The sequence below is a fragment of the Aristolochia californica genome, unplaced genomic scaffold, assembly GCF_029961685.1.
Source record: "Aristolochia californica isolate CCGP_79_NKW_82.1479 unplaced genomic scaffold, dmAriCali1.0.hap1 SCAF_3, whole genome shotgun sequence".
Classification (NCBI taxonomy): Eukaryota; Viridiplantae; Streptophyta; class Magnoliopsida; order Piperales; family Aristolochiaceae; genus Aristolochia; species Aristolochia californica.
This window is the reverse complement of record NW_027181992.1, coordinates 36704198-36722477: the sequence shown is the minus strand read 5'-3', so window position 1 is coordinate 36722477 and position 18280 is coordinate 36704198.

Here is an 18280-nt window from a genome sequence, read left to right as displayed (position 1 = left end):
AAAGAGATTTCTTATTGATCCAGCACATGTTTTAAACATGGATATTGCATGCTTGAAGCATGTTAAAGACACAAATCATTGCAAAACCTAAGATATAAAATTTGAAAAGAGTTCCTAATCCCTAAAAATTACAAACACTTTTTGGAATTATCTATGTCTACATTTGTGCATTTCCTTTTTAGATGTATACTTTTCCCTTAAATATAAACTTGAGTTAACTCTCGTAATCCAAATTTTAAGATGACAAATAGATCACAGTAAAATGAAAATTTTAGAGAAAACTATTTTAAACAAAAAAATGTAAGTGAAGAAAATTTATTCACACGCCACAAATGAATACTAAAGTTTTGTTATCAAAGTTTGGGAAATTCCACCAGTTCAACCCTAATAGTTTGGAATTTTGGTGAGAAAAAGATTTCTAATAGATTAAACACATGTTTTAAACATGCATATTGCATGCTTGAAGCATGTTAAAGACGCAAATCATTGCAAAACCTAAGATATAAAAACTGAAGAGAGTTCCCAATCCCTAAAAATTACAAAGACTATTTGGAATTATCTATGTCTACATTTGTGCATTTCCATTTTAGATGTATACTTTTCCCTTAAACAAAAACTTAAGTTAACTCTCGGAATCGAAATTTTAAGAAGGCAAATAAATAACAGTATAATGAAAATTTTAGAGAAAAAAATTTTAAACAAAAAAATGTTAGTGAAGAAAATTTATTCACACACCACAAATGAACTCTAAAGTTTTGTTGCCAGAGTTTGGGAAATTCCAACAGTTCAACCCTAATAGCTTGGAATTTTGTGAGATAGAGATATCTAATTGATCCAACACATGTTTTAAATTTGGATATTGCATGCTTGAAGCATGTTAAAGACGCAAATGATTGCAAAACCTAAGATATAAAAACTGAAGAGAGTTTACAATCCCTAAATATTACAAACACTTTTTGGAATTATCTATGTCTACATTTGAGCATTTCCTTTTTTGTATACTTTTGCCTTAAACATAAACTTGAGTTAACTCTCGGAATCCAAATTTTATGATGGCAAATAGATCACAGTAAAATGAAATTTTTAGAGAAAACAATTTTAAACAAAAAAATGTATGCAAAGAAATTTTTTTCACACGCTACAAATGAACACTAAAGTTTTGTTATCAGAATTTGGGAAATTCCACTAGTTCAACCATAATAGCATTGAATTTTGTGAGAAAGAGATTTCTACTTGATCCAACACATGTTTTAAACATGGATATTGCATGCTTGAAGCATGTTAAAGACGCAAATGATTGCAAAACCTAAGATATAAAAATGGAAGAGAGTTTACAATCCCTAAAAATTACAAACACTTTCTGGAATTATCTATGTCTACATTTGTGCATTTCCTTTTTAGATGTATACTTTTCCCTTAAACATAAATTTGAGTTAACTCTCGGAATCCTAATTTTAAGATGGCAAACAGATCACAGTAAAATGAAAATTTTAGAGAAAAAAATTCTAAACAAAAAAATGTAAGTGAAGAAAATTTAATCACAACCCACAAATGAACACTAAAAGTTTTGCTTTCAGAGTTTGGGAAATTCCACTAGATCATCCCTAATAGCTTGGAATTTTGTGAGAAAGAGATTTCTAATTGATCCAACACATGTTTTAAACATGGATATTGCATGCTTGAAGCATGTTAAAACCGCAAATGATTGCAAATCCTAAGCTATAAAAACTAAAGAGAGTTTACAATCCCTAAAAATTACAAACACTTTTTGGAATTATCTATGTCTATATTTGTGCATTTCCTTTTTAGATGTATACTTTTCCCTTCAACATAAACTTGAGTTAACTCTTGAAATCCAAATTTTAATATGGAAAATAGATCACAGTAAAATGAAAATTTTAGACAAAACTATCTTAAACAAAAAAATGTTTGTGAAGAAAATTTATTCACATGCCATTAATGAACACTAAAGTTTTGTTATCAAAGTTTGGGAAATTCCACCAGTTCAACCCTAATAGCTTGGAATTTTGTGAGAAAGAGATTTCTAATTGATCCAACACATGTTTGAAACATGGATATTGCATGCTGGAAGCATGTTAAAGACGCAAATGATCGCAAATCCTAAAATATAAAAACTAAAGAGAGTTTACAATCCCTAAAAATTACACACACTTTTTGGAATTATCTATGTCTACATTTGTGCATTTCCTTTTTAGATGTATACTTTTCCCTTAAACATAAACTTGAGTTTATTCTCGGAATCAAAATTTTAAATTGCAAATAGATCACTGTAAAATGAAAATTTTAGACAAAACTATCTTAAACAAAAAAATGTAAGCGAAGAAAATTTATTCACACGCCACAAATGAACACTAAAGTTTTGTTATCAGAGTTTGGGAAATTCCACCTGTTCCACCCAAATAGCTTGGAATTTTGTGAGAAAGAGATTTCTAATTGATCCAACACATGTTTTAAACATAGATATTGCATGGTTGAAGCATGTTAAAGACGTAAATCATTGCAAAACCTAATATATAAAAACTAAAGAGAGTTCCAAATCCCTAAAAATTTCAAAAACTTTTTTGAATTATCTATGTCTACATTTGTGCATTTCTTTTTTAGATGTATACTTTTCCCTTAAGCATAAACCTGAGTTAACTCTCGGAATCCAACTTTTAAGAAGGCAAGTAGATCACAGTAAAATGAAAATTTTAGAGAAAACAATTTTAAACAAAAAAATGTATGTGAAGAAAATTTATTCACACGCCACAAATGTACACTAAAGTTTTGTTATAAGAGTTTCAGAAATTGCACCAGTACAACCCTAATAGCTTGGAATTTTGTGAGAAAGATTTCTAATTCATCCAACACGTGTTAGACATGGATATTGCATGCTTGAAGCATGTTAAAGACGCAAATGATTGCAAAACCTAAGATATAAAAACTGAAGAGAGTTTACATTCCCAAAAAATTACAAACACTTTTTGGAATTATCTATGTCTACATTTGTGCATTTCCTTTTTAGATGTATACTTTACCCTGATACATAAACTTGAGTTAACTCTCGGAATCCAAATTTTAAGATGGCAAATAGAACCCAATAAAAGTAAAATTTTAGAGAAAACTATTTTAAACAAAAAAAAGTAAGTGAAGAAAATTTATTCACACGCCACAAATGAACACTAAAGTTTTGTTATCAAAGTTTGGGAAATTCCACCATTTCAACCCCAATAGCTTGGAATTTTGTGAGAAAGAGATTTCTAAATGATCCAACACTTGTTTTAAACATGGATATTGGATGCTTGAAGCATGTTAAAGACGCAAATCATTGCAAAACCTAAGATATAAAAAATTGATAAGAGTTCTGAATCCCTAAAAATTACAAACACTTTTTGGAATTATCTATGTCTACATTTGTGCATTTCCTTTTTAGATGTATACTTTTCCCTTAAACATAAACTTGAGTTAACTCTCGTAATCCAAATTTTAAGATGGCAAATAGATCACAGTAAAATGAAAATTTTAGAGAAAACTATTTTAAACAAAAAATTGTAAGAGAAGAAAATTTATTCACACGCCACAAATGAACACTAAAGTTTTTTTATCAGAGTTTGGGAAATTCCACCAGTTCAACCCTAATAGCTTGGAATTTTATGAGAAAGAGATTTCTAATTAATCCAACACATGTTTTAAACATGGATATTGCATGCTTGAAGCATGTTTAAGACGCAAATCATTGCAAAACCTAAGATATAAAAACTGAAGAGAGTTCCCAATCCCTAAAAATTACGAACACTTTTTGGAATTATCTATGCCTACAACTCAAGTTTGTGTTTAAGAGAAAAGTATACATCTAAAATGGAAATGCACCAATTTAGACAGAGATAATTCCAAAAATTGTCTGTAATTTTTAGGGATTGTAAACTCTCTTAAGTTTTTATATCTTAGGTTTTGGAATCATTTGAGTGTTTAACATGGTTCAAGCATGCAATATCCATGTTTAAAACATGTTTTGGATCAATTAGAAATCTCTTTCTCACTAAATTCCAAGCTATTAGGGTAGAATTAGTGGAATTTCCCAAACTATGATAACCAAAATTTTGTGTTCTTTTGTGGTGTGTGAATAAATTTTCTTCACTTACATTTGTTTTTGTTTGAAATTGTTTTTCTCTAAATTTTTTTTTTTACTGTGATCTGTTTGCGTTCTTAAATATATTTTTACGAGCGATAACTCAAGTTTTTATATCGGTGATAAGTATACACCTAAAATGGAAGTGCACAAATTTAGACAGAGATAATTCAAAAAAGTGTCTGTAATTTTTTGGGATTGTAAACTCTCTTCAGTTTTCATATCTTAGGTTTTGACATTATTTGCCTCTTTAACATGCTTCAAGCATGCAATATCCATGTCTAAAACATGTGTTGGATCAATTAGAAATCTCTTTCTCGCAAAATTACAAGCTATTAGGGTTGAACTGGCGCAATTTCCCAAACTTGCATAACAAAAATTTTGTGTTCATTTGTGTTGTGTGAATACATTTTCTTCACTTACATTTGTTTTTGTTCTATATTTTTTTCTCTAAAATTTTCATTTTACTGTGATTTATTTACCTTCTTAAATATATGTTTCTGAGAGATAACTGAAGCTTATATTTAAGTGAAAAGTATACATCTAAAATCGAATTGCAAAAATTTAGACAGAGATACTTCCAAAAAGGTCTGTAATTTTTAGGGATTGTAAACTCTCTTCAGTTTTTATATCTTAGGTTTTGCAATCATTTGCGTCTTTAACATGATTCAAGCATGCAATATCCATGTTTAAAACAAGTGTTGGATCAATTAGAAATTTCTTTCTCACAAAATTCCAACCTATTAGGGTTGAACTAGTGGAATTTCCCAAATTCTGATAACAAAACTTTAGTGTTCATTTGTGGTGTGTGAATTAATTTTCTTCACTTACATTTGCGTTTTGTTTTAAATTTTTTTCTCTAAAATTTTTATTTTTCTGTGATCTATTTACCTTCTTAAATATTTGTTTACGATAGTTAACTCAAGTCTATGTTTAAGTGAAAAGTATATATCTAAAATAGAAATGCACAAATTTAGATAGAGATAATTCCAAAAAGTGTCTATAATTTTTAAGGATTGTAAACTCTCTTCAATTTTTATATCTTAGGTTTTGCAATCATTTGCGTCTTTAACATGCTTCAAGCATGCAATATCCATGTTTAAAACATTTGTTGGATCAATTACAAATATCTTTCTCACAAAATTCCAAGCTATTAGGATTCAACTGGTGGAATTGCCCAAACATGGATAACAAAACTTTTGTGTTCATTTGTGGTGTGTGAATAAAATTTCTTCACTTACTTTTTTTTCGTTTTTAATTTTTTTCTCAAAAATTTTTCGTTTTACTGTGATATATTTGCCTTCTTAAAATTTTGTTTACGAGAGTTAACTCAAGTTTATATTTAAGAGAAAAGTTTACATCTATATATGGAAATGCACAAATTTAGAGAGAGATAATTCCAAAAAGTGTCTGTAATTTTTAGGGATTGTAAACTCTCGTCAATTTTAATATCTTAGGTTTTGCAATCATTTACGTCTTTAAGATGCTTCAAGCATGCAATATCCTTGTTTAAAACATGTGTTGGATCAATTAGAAATCTCTTTCTCAAAAAATTCGAAGCTATTAGGATGAACTCGTGGAATTTCCCAAAATCTGATAGCAAAACTTTTGTTTGTATTTGTGGTCTTTGAATAAATTTTCTTCACTTACATTTGTTTTATTTAAAAAAACATTTCTCTAAAATTTTCATTTTGTTGTGACCTATTTGCCTTCTTAAATATTTGTTTACAGGAGATAACTCAAGTTTATATTTAAATGAAAAGTATACATCTAAAATATAATTGCAAAAATTTAGATAGAGATACTTCCAAAAAGTGTCTGTTATTTTTAGGGATTGTAAACTTTGTTCAATTTTTAAATCATAGGTTTTGCAATAATTTGCGTCTTTAACAAGCTTCATGCACGCAATATCCATGTTTAAAACATGTGTTGCATCAATTACAAATCTCTTACTCAAAAAATTCCAAGCTATTAGGGTTTAATTGGCGGAATTTCCCAAACTCTGATAACAAAACTTTAGTGTTCATTTGTGGTGTGTGAATAACTTTTCTTCATTTACATTTGTTTTAGTTTTAAATTTTTTTCTCTAAAATTTTTATTTTACTCTGATCTATTTACCTTCATAAATATTTGTTTACAAGAGTTCACTCAAATTTATATTTAAGTGAAAAGTATACATCTAAAATGGAAATGCACAAATTTAGACAGAGTTAATTCCAAAAAGTTACTATAATTTTTAGGGATTATAAACTCTCTTCAGATTTTATATCTTAGGTTTTGCAATCATTTGCGTCTTTAACATACTTCATGTATGCAATATCCACGTTTAAAACATGTGTGGCATCAATTAGAAATCTCTTTCTCACAAAATTCCAAGTTATTAGGGTTTAACTTGTGGAAATTCCCAAACTCTAATAACCAAAATTTTGTGTTCATTTGTGGTGTGTGAATAAATTTTCTTCACTTACACTTGTTTTTGTTTTAAATTTTTTTCTCTAAAATTTTCATTTTACTGTGATCTATTTGCCGTGTTATTTTTTTTTTACGAGAGTTACCTCAAGTTTATATTTAAGATAAAAGTATACATCTAAAATGGAAATGCACAAATTTAGATAGAGATAATTTTAAACAGTGTCTATAATTTTAAGGGATTGTAAACTCTTTTCTGTTTTTATATCTTAGGTTTTGCTATCATTTGTGTCTTTAACATGCTTCAAGCATGCAATATCTATGTTTTAAACATCTGTTGGATCAATTAAAAATCTCTTTCTCACAAAATTCCAAGCTATTACTGTTGAACTGGTGGAATTTCCCAAACTTGGATAACAAAACTTTTCTGTTCATTTGTATTGTATGAATAAATTTTCTTCACTTACATTTGTTTATGTTTTAAATTTTTTCTCAAAAATGTTCATTTTACTGTGATCTATTTGCCTTCTTAAATATTTTTTGACGAGAGATAACTCAAGTTTATATTTAAGTGAAAAATATACATCTAAAATGTAAATGCACAAATTTTGACAGAGATAATTCAAAACAGTGTGTGAAATTTTGAGGGATTGGAAATTTTCTTCTGTTTTTATATCTTTGGTTTTGCAATCATTTGCGTTTTTAACATGCTTCAAGCATGCAATATCTACGTTTAAAACATGTGTAGGATCGATTCGAAATCTCTTTCTCAAAAAATTCCAAGCTATTAAGTTGAACAAGAGGAATTTCCCAAAATCTGGTATCAAAACTTTTGTGTTCATATTTGGTGTTTGAATAAAATTTCTTCACTTACATTTGTGTTTGTTAAAAAAAAATTTCTCAAAAATTTTCATTTTACCGTGATTTACTTTCCTTCTTAAATATTTGTTTACGAGTGATAACTCAAGTCTATATTTAAGTGAAAAGTATACATCTAAAATGTAAATGCTCAAATTTAGTCAAAGATAATTCCAAAAAGTGTCTATAATTTTTAGGGATTGTAAACTCTCTTCAGTTTTAATATCTTAGGTTTTGCAATCATTTGCATCTTTAACATGCTTCAAGCATGCAATATCCATGTTTAAAACATTTGTTGGATCAATTAGAAATCTCTTTCTCACAAAATTCAAAGCTAATAGGGTTGGACTGGTGGAATTTCCCAAACTCTGATAGCAAAACTTTTGTATTCATTTGTCGTGTGTGAATAAATTTTCTTCACTTATATTTTTTTTTGTTTTAAATTTTTTTCTCTAAAATTTTCTTTCGACTGTGATCTATTTGCCTTCTTATGTTTTCATTAACAAGAGATAACTCAAGTTTATATTTAAGGGAAAAGTATACATTTAAAATGGAAATGGACAAATTTAGACCAAGATAATACAAAAAAGTGTCTATAATTTTTAGGGATTGTAAACTCTCTTCAGTTTTTATATCTTAGGTTTTGCAATTATTTGCGTCTTTAACATGCTTCAAGCATGCAATATCCATGTTTAAAATATGTGTTGGATGAATTAGAAATCTCTTTCTCACAAAATTCCAAGCTATTAGGGTTGAACTGGTGGAATTTCCCAAACATGGATAACAAAACTTTTGTGTTCATTTGTGGTGTGTAAATAGATTTTATTCACTTACATTAGTTTTAGTTTACAATTTTTTTCTCTAAAATTTTTGTTTTATTGTGATCTATTTGTCTTCTTAAATATTTGTTTACAAGAGATAACTCAAGTTTATATTTAAGTGAAAAGTATACATCTAAAATGGAAATGCACAAATTTAGACAGAGATATTTCGAAAAAGTGTCTGTAATTTTTAGGGATTGTAAACTCTCTTCAGTTTTTTTATCTTAGGTTTTGCAATCATTTGCGTCTTTAACATGCTTCAAGCAGGCAATATCCATGTTTAAAACATGTGTTGGATCAATTAGAAATCACTTTCTCACAAAATTCCAAGCTATTAGGTTGAACAGGTGGAATTTCCCAAAATCTGATAACAAAACTTTTGTGTTCATTTGTGGAGTTTGAATAAATTTTCTTCACTTACATTTTTTTTTGAAAAAAATAATTTCTCTAAAATATTCATTTTACTGTGATTTATTTGCCTTCTTAAATATTTATTTATGAGAGATAACTCAAATTTTTATTTAAGAGAGAAGTATACATCTAAAATGGAAATGCACAAATTTAGATAGTGAAAATTCCAAAAAGTGTCTGTAATATTTAGGGATTGTAAACTCTCTTCAGTTTTTATATCTTAGGTTTTGCAATCATTTGTGTCTTTAAAATGCTTCAAGCGTGCAATATCCAAGTTTAAAACATGTGTTGGATCAATCAGAAATCTCTTTCACATAAAATTCCAAGCTATTAGGGTTGAACTGGTAGAATTTCCCTAACATGGATAACAAAACTTGTGTGTTCATTTGTGGTGTGTGAATAAATTTTCTTGACTTACATTTGTTTTTGTATTAAATTTATTTCTTAAAAATTTTGATTTTACTGTGATTTATTTTCCTTCTTAAATATTTGTTTACGAGAGATAACTCAAGTTTATATTTAAGTGAAAAGTATACATCTAAAATGGAAATACACAAATTTAGACAGTGATAATTCCAAAAAGTGTCTGTAATTTTTAGGTATTGTAAACTCTCTTCAGTTTTTATATGTTAGGTTTTGCAATCATTTGTGTCTTTAACATCCTTCAAGCATGCAATATCCTAGTTTAAAACATGTATTGGATCAATTAGAAATCTCTTTCCCACAAAATTCCAATCTATTAGGGTTTAACTGGTGAAATTTCCTAAACTTGGATGACAAAACTTTTGTGTTCATTTGTGGTATGTGAATAAATTTTCTTCACATGCAATTGTTTTTGTTTAAAATTGTTTTCTCTAAAATTTTCATTTTACTGTGATCTATTTTCCTTCTGCTATTAGGGTTGAATTGGTGGAATTTCCCAAAACAAGGATGACAAAACTTTTGTGTTCATTTGTGGTGTGTGAATAATTTTCTTCACTTACATTTGTTTTTGTGTTAAATTTTTTTCTTTAAAATTTTAATTTTACTGTGGTCAATTTGCCGTCTTATATTATTGTTTACAAGAGTTACCTCAAGTTTATATTCAAGAGAAAAGTATACATCTAAAATGGAAATGCACAAAATTAGAAATAGATAATTGCAAAAAGTGTCAGTATTTTTACGGATTCTAAACTCTCTTCAGTTTTTATATCTTAGGTTTTGCAATCATTTGTGTCTTTAACATGCTTCAAGCAGGCAATATACATGTTTAAAACATGTGTTGGATCAATTAGAAATCTCTTTCTCACAAAATTTCAAGCTATTAGGGTTGAACTAGTGGAATTTCCCAAACTTGGATAACAAAACTTTTTTGTTCATTTGTGGTGTATGAATAAATTTTCTTCACTTACATTAGTCTATGTTTTAAATTTTTTTCTCAAAAATTTTCATTTTACTGTGATCTATTTGCCTTCTTAAATATTTGTTGACGAGAGATAACTCAAGTTTATATTTAAGTGAAAAATATACATCTAAAATGGAAATACACATATTTTGAAAGAGATAATTCAGAAAAGTGTGTGTAATTTTTAGGGATTGTAAATTCTCTTCTGTTTTTATATCTTAGGTTTTGCAATCATTTGCGTTTTTAACATGCTTCAAGCATGCAATATCTACGTTTAAAACATGTGTAGGATCAATTCGAAATCTCTTTCTCAAAACATTCCAAGCTATTAAATTGAACAGGTGGAATTTCTAAAAATCTGGTATAAAAACTTTTGTGTTCATATTTGTTGTTTGAATAAATTTTCTTCACATACATTTGTGTTTGTTAAAAAAAAATTTCTCAAAAATTTTCATTTTACTGTGATTTACCTTTCTGCTTAAATATTTGTTTACGAGTGATAACTCAAGTCTATATTTAAGTGAAAAGTATACATCTAAAATGTAAATGCTCAAATTTAGACAAAGATAATTCCAAAAAGTGTCTGTAATTTTTAGGGATTGTAAACTCCCTTCAGTTTTTATATCTTAGGTTTTGTAATCATTTGTATCTTTAACATGCTTCAAGCATGCAATATCCATGTTTAAAACATTTGATGGATCAATTAGAAATCTCTTTCTCACAAAATTCAAAGCTAATGGGGTTGAACTGGTGGAATTTCCCAAACTCTGATAGCAAAACTTTTGTATTCATTTGTGGTGTGTGAATAAATTTTCTTCACTTACATTTTTTTTTTGTTTTAAATTTTTTTCTCTAAAATTTTCTTTTGACTGTGATCTATTTGCCTTCTTATGTTTTTGTTGACAAGAGATAACTCAAGTTTATATTTAAGGGAAAAGTATATATCTAAAATGGAAATGCACAAATTTAGACCGAGATAATACAAAAAAGTGTCTATAATTTTTAGGGATTGTAAACTCTCTTTAGTTTTTATATCTTAGGTTTTGCAATTATTTGCGTCTTTAACATGCTTCAAGCATGCGATATCCATGTTTAAAACATGTGTTGGATGAATTAGAAATATCTTTCTCACAAAATTCCAAGCTATTAGAGTTGAACTGGTGGAATTTCCCAAACTTGGATAACAAAAGTTTTGTGTTCATTTGTGGATTGTAAATAGATTTTATTCACTTGCATTAGTTTTAGTTTACAATTTTTTTCTCTAAAATTTTTGTTTTACTGTGATCTATTTGTCTTCTTAAATGTTTGTTTAAAGAGATAACTCAAGTTTATATTTAAGTGAAAAGTATACATCTAAAATGGTAATGCACAAATTTAGACAGAGATATTTCGAAAAAGTGTCTGTAATTTTTAGGGATTGTAAACTCTCTTCTGTTTTTTTATCTTAGGTTTTGCAATCATTTGTGTTTTTAACATCCTTCAAGCATGCAATATCCATGTTTAAAACATGTATTGGATCAATTAGAAATCTCTTTCTCACAAAATTCCAAGCAATTAGGGTTGAACTGATGGAATTTCCCAAACTCTGATAACAAAACTTTAGTGTTCATTTGTGGTATGTGAATAAATTTTCTTCACTTATAGTTTTTTTGTTTAAAATTTTTTTCTCTAAAATTTTCTTTTTACTGTGATCTATTTGAATTTTTAAAATTTTTTTAGGAGAGTTAACGGAAGTTTATATTTAAGAGAAAGGTGTACATCTAGAGAGAGATAATTCCAAAAAAGTTTCTATAATTTTTAGGGATTGTAAACTCTCTTCAGTTTTTATATCTTAGGTGTTGCAGTCATTTTGCATGCTTGAAACATGTTAAAGATGCAAATGACCTATGGATCCAAACATTTAAAGAGAATAACAAATTATCATTAAATTCTCAAGTGAATGTGCAATGGGATATTTACCCAAGACAAACAAGCCATTATTTTGCACTTTCACAAAAAGCTGACCTAACAATCATAGATGATAGTAAGGTTATTTATCGGTCAATCTTGGGTAATGGGCTATATTTTTTTTTAATAAATATCTTATGGATTTGGAGTCAACAATCAGTTAAAAATCCCCCGCCTCCTCCTTTTCCAAAATTTGCAAAACCTAATATATAAAAACTAAAAGAGTTTACAATCCCTAAAAAATTACAGACATTTTTTGGAATTATCTCTCTCTACCTTTGTGCACTACCATTTTAGATGTATAATTTTTTCTTAAATCAAAAATTGACTTTTCACTTCCCCTTCATTGCGTAAGCAATTTTAATAAGGCAAATACATCACAAAAAAATGAAAATTTAAGAGTTTCTGTTTGGAAAAAATTTAAAACAATAACAATTATAAGAAAAGAAAATTTATGCTCACACCACAATTGAAGAAAAAAGTTTTGTTATCCAAGTTTGTGAAATTTCACAAGTTCAACCCTAATAGCTTGGAATTTTATAAGAAAGAGATTTCTACACATGTTTTAAATATGGGTATCCATGCTTGAAACATGTTAAAGATGCAAATAACCTATGGATCCAAACATTTTAAAGAGAATAACAATTGCACATTAAATTCTCAAGTGAACGTGTGGTGGGATATTTACAATCATTGATGATTGTAAGGTTATTTATTAGTCAATCATGCCTAATAAGCTATATTTTTTTTGTAAGAAATATCTTATGTATTTGGAGTCAACACTTAGTTAAAAATCTCCCGTCTCACCCTTTTTCCAACGATTGCCAAACCTAATATATAAAAACTAAAAAGAGTTTACAATCGCTAAAAATCACAGACACTTTTTGGATTTATCTCTCTCTACATTTTTGCATTTCCGTTTTAGATGAATACTTTTTTCTTAAAACAAAGCTTGTGTTTTCACTTTCCTTTCATCCCATAAACAAATTTGATAAGGCAAATAGATCACAACAAAATGAACATTTTAAAGTTTATGTATTTAAAAAATAAAAAAATAAAAAAAGTAAGTTAAGAAAATTTATTCACACACCACAAACAAACACAAGTTTTGTTATCCAAGTTCTTGAAATTCCACTAGCTCTACCCTAATAGCTAGGAATTTTATAAGAAGGAGATTTCTACACATGTTTTAAATATGGATATGCAAGCTTGAAACATGTTAAAGATGCAAATGTCCTATGGATCAAAACCTTTTAAAGAGAATAAAAAATTCTCATTAAATTCTCAAGTGATCGTGCAGTGGAATATTTACCCGAGTCAAACATGCCTTTATTTGGCCCATTTACAAAAAGTTGACCTTACAATCATAGAAGATCGAAAGGTGATTTATTGGTCAATCATGCATAACCGGCTATATTTTTTAATAAGAAATGACTGATGGATTGGGAGTCAACACTCATATTAAAATCCCCCACTTCCACCTTTTCCCGACAATTGCAAAACCTAAGACAGAAAAACTAAAAAGAGTTTACAATCCAAAAAAATTACAATAACTTTTTTGGAATTATCTTTCTCTACATTTTTGCATTTCCATTTTAGTTGTATACTTTTTTCTTGAATCAAAACTTGACTTGTCACTTTCCCTTCATCCAGTAAACAATTTTGATAAGGAAAATAGATCACAAAAAAATGAAAATTTTAAAGTTTATGCATTGAAAAAATTTAAAACAATAACAAATGTAAGTAAAGAAACTTTATTCACATACCACAAATGAACACAAAATATTTTTTATCAAAGTTTGGGAAATTCCTCTAGTTCAACCCTAATAGCTTGGAATTTTATAACGAGGAGATTTCTACACATGTTTTAAATATGGATATGCATGCTTGAAACAAGCTAAAGATGCAAATGACCTATGCATCCAAACCTTTTAAAGAGAATAACAAATGCTCATTAAATTATCAAGTGATCTTACAGTGGGATATTTACTCGAGTCAAAGAAGCCATTATTTTGCCCATTTACAAAATGGTGACCTAAAAATAATGGATGATTGTAAAATGATTTATCGATCCATCCTGCATAATGGGCTATATGTTTTTGTGAGAAATGAAATATGGATTGGGAGACAACACTCAGTTGAAAATCCCCGGCTTCCCCCTTTTCCCGACAGTTCCAAAACCTAAAATATAAAATCTAAAAAGACTTTACAATCCCTAAAAATTATTGACACTTTTTGGAATTATCTCTCTCTACATTTGTGCTTTTCCAATTTAGATTTAAACATTTTTCTTAACTCAAAACTGGAGTTTTAACTTTCCCTTCATCCTGTAAACAATTTTGATAAGGCAATTAGATAACAACAAAATGAAAATTTTAGAGTTTATGTAAGGAACAAATTTAAAAAAATAAAAAGGTAAGTAAAGAAAATTTATTCACACACCACAAATGAACAAACAAGTTTTGTGATTCAAGTTTGGGCAATTCCACTAGTTCAACCCTAATAGCTTTCAATTTTATAAGAAGGAGATTTCTACACATGATTTAAATTTGGATATGCATGGTTGAAACATGTTAAAGAGGCAAATGACCTATGGATCCAAACTTTAAATGAGAATAACAAATTCTCATTAAATTCCAAAGTGAACGTGCGGTGGGATATTTACTCGAGACAAACTAGCCATTCTTTTGCCCATTTACAAAAAGTTTTCCTAACATTCATAGTTCATAGTAAAGTTATTTAACGGTCAATCATGAGTAACGGGCTATATTGTTTATTGTAAGAAATATCTTATGGTTTGGGAGTCACCACTCAGTTAAAAATCCCCCGCCTCCTCCTTTTCCCGACGATTGCAAAACCAAATATATAAAGACTAAAAGAGTTTTGTATCCCTAAAAAATTACAAACACTTTTTGGAATTATCTGTCTCTCTCTACCGTTGTGCACTACCATTTTAGATGTATACTTTTTTCTTAAATCAAAACTTGACTTTTCACTTTCCCTTCATCGCGTAAACAATTTTGATAAGGCAAATACATCACAAAAAAATGAAAATTTTAGAGTTTCTGTTTGGAAATTTTTTTAAAAAATAACAATTGTAAGCAAAGCAAATATATGCACACACAACAATTGATCAGAAAAATTTTGGTATCCAAGTTTTGGAAATTCAACTAGTTCAACCCTAATAGCTTGGAATTTTATAAGAAGGAGATTTCTACACATGTTTTAAATATGGGTACGCATGCTTCAAACATGTTAAAGATGCAAATGACCTATGGATCCACACATTTTAAAGAGAATAACAAATGCTCATTAAATTTTCAAGTGAACGTGCGGTGGGATATTTTCCCGAGTCAAACAAGCCATTATTTTTCCCATTTAAAAAAAGCTGACCTAAAAATCGTAGATGATTGTAAGGTGATTTATCAGTCAATCATGCATAACATGCTATATTTGTTTTGTAAGAACTATCTTATGAATTGGGAGTCTACACTCAGTTAAAAATCCCCTGTCTCCCCCATTTTTAGACAATTGCTAAACCTAATATATAAAAACTAAAAAGTGTTTACAATCTCTAAAAATCACAGACACTTTTTGGATTTATTTCTCTCTACATTTTTGTATTTCAATTTTAGATGAATACTTTTTTCTTAAATCAAAGCTTGTGTTTTCACTTTCCCTTCATCCCTTAAAAAAATTTGATAAGGCAAATAGATCACAACAAAATGAACATTTTTGAGTTTATGTATTGAAAAAATAAAAAAAAATAACAAATGGAAGTAAAGAAAATTTATTCACACACCAAAAATGAACACAAAAGTTTTGTGATCCAAGTTGAGCAATTCCACTAGTTCAACCCTAATAGCTTTCAATTTTATAAGAAGGAGATTTCTACACATGTTTTAAATATGGATATGAATGCTTTAAACATGTTAAAGATGCAAATCACATATGGATCCAAACTTTTAAAGAGAATAACAAATGCTCATTAAATTTTCAAGTGAATGTGCAGTGGGATATTTACCCGAGAAAAACAAGCCATTATTTTGCCCATTTACAAAAAGCTGACCTAACAATCATATATGATAGTAAGGTTATTTATCGGTCAATCATGGGTAACATGCCTTTTTTTTTTTTAAGAAATATCTTATAGATTTGGAGTCAACACTCATGTAAAAATCTCCCGCCTCCTCCTTTTCCCGACGATTGCAATACCTAATATTTAAAAACTAAAAGATTTTACAATCCCTTAAAAATTATAGACAGCTTTTGGAATTATCTCTCTCTACTTTTGTGCACTTCCATTTTTTATGTGTACTTTTTTCTTAAATAAAATCTTGAGCTTTGACTTCCCTTCATCGCGTAAACAATTTTGATAAGGCAAATACATCACAACAAAATGAAAATTTTAGAGTTTCTATTTGGAAAAAATTTAAAACAATAACAAATGTAATCAAATATAATTTATTCACACACCACAATTGAACTGAAAAGTTTTGTTATCCAACTTTGGGAAATTCCACTAGTTAAACCTTAATAGCTTGGAATTTTATAAGAAGGAGATTTCTACACATGTTTAAATATGGATATGCATGCTTGAAACATATTAAAGATGGAAATGACCTATGGATCCAAACCTTTTAAAGAGAATAACAAATGCTCATTAAATTTACAAGTTAACGTGCGGTGGGAGATTTACCCGAGTCAAACAAGCCATTATTTTGCCCATTTAAAAAAAGTTGACCTAACAATTGTAGATGATTGTAAGGTGATTTATCAGTCAATTATGCGTAACAGGCTATATTTGTTTTCTAAGAAATATCTTATGAATTGGGAGTCAACAGTCAGTTAAAAATCCCTCGTCTCCCCCTGTTCCCGATGATTGACAAACCTAATATATAAAAACTAAAAAGAGTTTACAATCCCTCAAAATTACAAATACTTTTTGGATTTATCTCTCTCTACACTTTTACATTTCAATTTTAGATGAATACTTTTTTCTTCAATCAAAACTTGTGTTTTCACTTTCGCTTCATCCCGTAAACAATTTTGATAAGGCTAATAGATCACAACAAAATGAAAATTTTAGAGTTTAAATATTCAAAAAATTAAAAACAATAAAAAATTTAAGTAAAGAAAATTTATTCACACACCACGAATGAACACAAAAGTTTTGTTATCCAAGTTCTGGAAATTTCACTAGGAATTTTATATGGAGATTTCTACACAGGTTTTAAATATGGATATGCATGCTTGAAACATGTTAAACTTGCAAATGACCTATGGATCCAAACCTTTTGAATAGAATAACAAATTCTCATTAAATTCTCAAGTGAACGTGCAGTGAGATATTTACCCGAGTTAAACAAGCCATTATTTTGCCTATTTACAAAAACTTGACCTAACAATCATAGATGATTGTTAGGTGATTTGTCGATCAATCATGCATAACGGGCTATATTTTTTTCTTTCAGAAATTACATATGGATTGGGAGTCAACACTCAGTTAAAAATCCCTCACCGCCCCCTTTTCCCAACTATTGCAAAACCTAATATATAAAACTAAAATGAGTTTATTATGCCTAAAAATTACAGACACTTTTTGGAATTATCTCTCTCTACATTTTTGCATTTCCATTTTAGATTCATACTTTTTTCTTAAATCAAAACTTGAGTTTTCACTGTCCCTTCATCCCGTAAACAATTTTGATAAGGCAAATAGAGCACAACAAAATGAAAATTTTAGAGTTTATGTATCAAAAAAAATTAAAATAATAACAAATGTAAGTAAAGAAAATTTATTCACACACGACAAATGAAAACAAAAGTTTTGTCATCCCAATTTTGGAAATTCCACTAGTTCAACACTAATATCATGGAATTTTATAAGAGGGAGATTTCTACACATGTTTTAAATATGGATATGCATGCTTGAAACATGTTAAAGTTGCAAATGACCTATGGATCTAAACCTTTCAAAGAGAATAACAAATGCTTATTAAATTCTCAAGTGATCGTCCAGTGCGATATTTACTCGACTCAAACAAGACATTATTTTGCCCATTTACATAAAGCAGACCTAAAAATAATTGATGATTATAAGATGATTTATTGGTCAATCATGCATAACGGGTTATATTGTTTTTCTAAGAAATGGCTTATGGAGTGGGACTCAACACTCAATTAAAAATCCCCCACCTCCCCCTTTTCCCGACCTTTGCAAATCCTAATATATATAAAAACTAAAAAGATTTTACAATCATTAAAAATTACAGACACTTTTTGGAATAATCTCTCTCTACATTTGTGCATTTCCATTTT